Below are 5,671 nucleotides of genomic sequence, written 5' to 3' on the forward strand. Positions count from 1 at the left end.
CATTTTTCATTTTTCTTTTTTCCTAACTTTCATAATCTGAAGGGTGCAAGGAGGAAATCTGAGTTATTTCTCTATCTATTAACAATTGAGAATATTTTTTTCCATATTGCTATTGATAGCTTAGATTTCTTGCTCTGAAAAGTGCCTATTCATATCATTTGACCATTTAACAATTGGAGAATGACTTTTTAGTTTTATAAATTTGTATCATTTCCCCATGTATCTTAAAATCTTATCTTTATTAGAGAAACACTGTAACAGTTTCTTCCTCCATTTATCTGTTTCTCTTCTAATTTAGCTACATTGGTTTCATTTTTTAATCAAATGCTTTATTAACTTCTAGTTTACATAATTCATTTCTGCCAGATTTTGAGTTACAAATTTTCTTCCCGTTTTTCCTCTACCCACCACCCCAAAATAGCGATCCCACTGGATATCCCCTCCTACAATCTGCTTTCTCCCATATCTTCTCCCATAACCCCTCCGATTTACCAGTAGGGCACGGTGCTTCTCTATGCCCCAGTGCCTGTATATTTGATTTCCCATTTACATGTAAAAAAATAATGATAATGGTATATATATATATATATATATATATATATGTGTGTGTGTGTGTGTGTGTGTGTGTGTGTGTGTGTGTATAATTGCTAAACATTTGATTTTAAAACTTTGAATTCCAGATTCATTGCCTTCCTCCCTTGTCGCCCACCCTTACTGGGAAGATAAGCAATTCAATATAGGTTGTACATGTATAACTCTGCAAAACATTTCCATAGTGGATATATTGTAAAAGATTGACTATATTTCCCTCCCTCCTATCCCACCTCCCACTTGTTCTATTCTATACTTTGATCCAGTCCTTTTTCAAAAGTGGGTGATTCAAATATTCCCTCTCCCCAGCCTGTCCTCCCTTTCATCATCCCCCTATCATCTCCTTCCCTCCTACTCAGCTGTAGGGTGAGATACCCCATTTAGTGTGTATGTCATTACCTCCCTAAGCCAAATAGTCATAATGAGAAAAGTTTCATCACTTACAATTATAATTTTTCCAAGTAGAAAAATAAATAGTTCAACTTTGATAAGTTCCTTATGATTTCTTTTCCCTATTTACCTTCTCATGCTTCTCTTGCTTCTTGTATCTGAATGTCATATTTTCTATTCAACTTTGGCATTTTCATCAATAATGCTTGAAAGTCCTCTATTTCATTGAATGACAATATTTTACCCTGAAACATGATACTCAGTTTTGCTTGGTAGGTGATTCTCGGTTTTAATCTCAGCTCCTTTGACTTCCAGCATATCATATTCCAAACCCTTTGCTCCTTCAGGCAGAAGCTGTCAGATCCTGAGTTATCCTGATTGTGTTTCCACAATATTCAAATTGTGTCTTCCTGCCTGCTTGTAATATTTTCTCCTTAATGTGCAAATTCCGGAACCTGACTATAGTATTTCTAGGAGTTTTCTTTTGGGGATCTTTTTCAGGAGATTGGTAGATTCTTTCAAGCTCTATTTGGCCCTCTGCTTCTAAAACATCAGGACAATTTTTCTTGAGAATTTCTTGAAGGATGATTTCTTGGTTGTTTTTTTGATCATGGCATTCAGGTAGTTGAATAATTTTTAAATTATCTCTCCTGGATTTATTTTCCAGTACAGTCATTTTCCCAGTGAGATATTTCACATTGCCTTCTATTTTTTTCATTTATTTGGATCTCTTTAATAGTGTCTTGATTTCTCATAAAGTCACTAGCTTCCATTTGCTCCAATATAATTCTGAAGGAATGAGTCTCTTCAGTGAGATTTTGAGATTCTTTTTCCATCTGGCAAGTTTGGCTTTTTAAGGCATTCTTATCCTCATTGCCCTTTTGAGCCTCTTTTGCCATTTGAGTTAGTCTATTTTTAAGGTGTTATTTTCTTCAGTCAGGTTGTTGACTCTGATTTCATAATTTTCTTACATTGTTCTAATTTCTCTTCCTAATTTTTCCTCCACTTCTCTTATTTGATTTTCAAAATGATTTTTAAGGTCCTCTATGGCCTGTAACAGTTCGTATTTTTCTTGGAAGCTTTTGGTGCAGGATTTCTGACTTTGCTGTCTTCCTCCTGTTCCATGCTTTGATCCTTTTTGTCCCCAAAAGAGGATTCAAAAGTTGGATTCCTCTTTTTGCTTTGATTCTCTCATTTACTCATGTTGCCACTCAATTACTTGACTTTTGGGGTTTTTGTCCCCATAGGACTCTGCTACCAGACAGGGGAGCTATGTAGCAAATGCTGCAGTTTTCTCAGCTGCCGAAGGTATTAGTTGGCTGCCTTCTCTGAAGTCTCCACACGCTCTGGCAAGCTGGCCACATACCCCAGGACCTCTGCCCTTGACCGCAATCCAGATCCAAGCATGTTAAAGCAAGAGCAATTACCCCTCAGACTGGTCACTTGGTCCCCCTACAGTCTGCAGGGCAGGAGCTGAAGCTGCCATCTGAGGACAGCTCAGCTGCTGTGCCTCAGACGCTTCTCACCCCGGGGGCAAAAGCCAATGCATTCTGAATTCCCAAAGTCCACACTGCACTGACCTCTCACTTTGTCCTTGGCATCTATGGGTTGATAATTCTGGACACCACCTCAGCTGCTGGTGATCTCAAGTCCCTCAAGCTGGTGGCTTGTCAGGCCTCCCTGGGGCCAAGACCTCCAGCTTGTGTGGGCCTGGTGTCAGCTCCCCGAGCTCTGCTGACCACTTGCTGCTGGCCTGCTGGGCTGTCCTCAGTGGGAGGTTAACTTCTCTGTGTCATTTTGTGAGTTCTGTAGCTCCAAAGTTGGCCAGAGTCATCTTTTACATGAATTGGAGGAGGTGAAGGCCAGAGCCCTGTGGAAATCCTGTTTCCACTTCGCCATCTTGACTCCACCCCACCTTTGTTTTTATTTGTACAAAAAGATGTTTTATGCAATCAAAAGTGTTCATTTTATCTTCTACCCTTTCTCTTATTTGGCTGTAAACTTTTCCCTATCCATAGATTTGTTCAATAATTTCTTTCTTTCTCTTCTAGTTTGTTTATTACACTAAACTTTATTTCTAAGTCATGTTTGCATTTGGAATTTATTTTGGTACAATAATGTGAGATTGGCCACCTAGTTTCTGAATGATTACTTTCCAGTTTTCCCAACAGCTTTTGTCAATAATAAATTTCTACCCCAACAAGTGAGATCTTTGGACTTATTAAAACTAATCTAATATACTTGTTTTCTTCTTTATATTGTATACCTAGTCTGTTTCACTGATCAGTTTCTTTATTTTGTAGCAAGTATCAACTTGTTTTGGTAGCTCCAGCTTTGGAATATATTTGGAGACCTGCTACTTCTAGGCCTCTTACTTTCCCACTTTTTTCATTTTTTCCTTTGAGATTTATCTAGATTAATTTTGTTACTATTTTTATAGCTCTATAATTTAATCCATTGGTAGTTTGATTAGCAGGACATTGAGTAAGCCAGTTAATTTAGGTAGTATTGTCATTTTTATTATATTGGCAGCCTACCCATAAGCAATTACTGCTTCTCCAACTATTTAAATGTTTTATTTGCATAAAGAATGGCTTATGTTGTTTTTATATAGTACCAATGTACATCTTGGCAAGTAGACTTCTAATTATTTTATATTTACTAAAATTATTTTACATATAATTCCTCTTTATAGCTCTAACTGATGGATTTTGTTGGTAATATATATATGTATATATATATAAATTATATATATATATAAATACTGATGAATTATATGGGTTTATTTTACATCTTGGAACTTCCCTGAAGTTGCAAACTATTTAAATTAATTTTTAATTGACTCTAAAGTTCTCTAAGTAACCCATCAAATCATCAGTAAAAAGATATGTTTTCTTCTTTGCCTATGCATATGCCTATGCATATACTTTCATTTTCTTTTTCTTGTGTTATTCCCAACACCTACCATTTCTAGTATTGTATTACATTGTAATGATGATAATGGGCACCCCTCCCCTGCCTTTACTGCAGATCTTAATGGAAAGCCCTCTATTTTATCTTTCTTAATGTTACAGCTCTTGGTTTTAGATAGATCCAACTTATACTGAAGAAACAATTTGTTTATTCCTATAATTTCTAGTATTTTGTTTGGTATAGGACTGGATATTATGTCTTATTAAAAACATTTTTCTGTAACTATGAATCTAATAATGTGATTTTTGTTGATCTTCTTTTAAATATACATTTAATGACGTTTATAATTTCCCTGTTATTAAATCACCCTGAATTCCTTATATAAATCTCACCTTGTCATAGCATAAAATCTTTGTGATATGTAACTGTAGTTTCTACTAATATTGGCAGATATTTTTCTACTTTTTAAAACAACTTCCAGGTATTTTTTTCTTTGTATTTTGTTAGTCTCTTCTTTGATTTTCAGGTTTCCTATTTTGGTGTTTAAGTTTTTTTATTTGCTAATTTTCTAAAGTTATTTTTGTTGTTGTTAATGTTGCTGCATGTTAAATTTTCTGATACTTTCTTTTTATCTTTTACTGAAAAAAGTGTTTAGAGATATACATTTTCTTGTAAGGATTACTTTAGCAGTATCCCCAGAATTTTCTTTTGTTGTCTTATTGTTGTCATTGTTTTTTAATGATTTTATTATTTTTTCTATGTTTTCTATTTTTCTAGCTTCTAGTTTTCTATTTGTTTGTATTTGGGGTGGGGATTTAATTATTTAGCCTCCAATGATTTTAAATAATATTTTTAGAATTCCTTTATTAATATAGTTTTCACTGCATTGTGGTCCATAAAATATGCATTAAGTATTCTTACCAGACACCCAGGTTTGCAACCCTTATATTACCCTCAGATTCATTCACCCCATATATCAAATTTGTTGCCAAAGCTTGTAATTTCTTATTTCACACCTCTTATATCTGTCCCCTTATTTCCACTTATAAAACCACCACTCTAGTGTAAGCCCTATTTACCTCTCACCTGAACTACCACAATAGCATACTATTTAACTCTCTACCTCAAATCTTCCTCAATCCAGTGTGTTCTATATACATACCGAAAAGTCACCAAAGTGACTTTCTTAAATCTCAGGTGTATCCATGTCACTGTTCTGCTCACTAAATTCCTAGGGCTTATTGCCTCAAGGACCAACTATAAACTTGCTTGTCATTTAAAGGCTTACATAAGTTATCCTCAGTTTGCCTTTTTAGCCTCATTACACATATTTCTGTGCTGTCTTTCAAGCACTCTAAGGTCCAGCCAAATTGATCTTCTTTATATATGATACTTCATCTCTCACTTGCACTGGTTGTACCCTTTGACTGTAATTATGCCCTTCCCCCCCACCCTCTCCCTTTTATAATCCTTACTATACTTCAGGATTCAGATTAAGAGTAATCTTCTACATGAAACTTTTCCTTATTTCACTACTACTAGTGCCTCACCCCACTAAAATTCTTTATATGTATTTTGTAAACATTCACATCTACTTTTCTATTATCTACTATCCATATAGCGTATACTTTATATATGAAGGATCTTGCTATACAAATTGTTAAGCAAAATCTATATAGTTTATACTATATAAATAGATAGACAGACAGACAGACAGACAGACAGACAGATAGATAGATAGATAGATAGATAGATAGATAGATAGATAGATAGATAG

This window comes from Petaurus breviceps, unplaced genomic scaffold (genome assembly GCF_028583685.1).
Source record: "Petaurus breviceps papuanus isolate PSGF00001 unplaced genomic scaffold, PetGlider_PUasm1.0 118, whole genome shotgun sequence".
Classification (NCBI taxonomy): domain Eukaryota; kingdom Metazoa; phylum Chordata; class Mammalia; order Diprotodontia; family Petauridae; genus Petaurus; species Petaurus breviceps.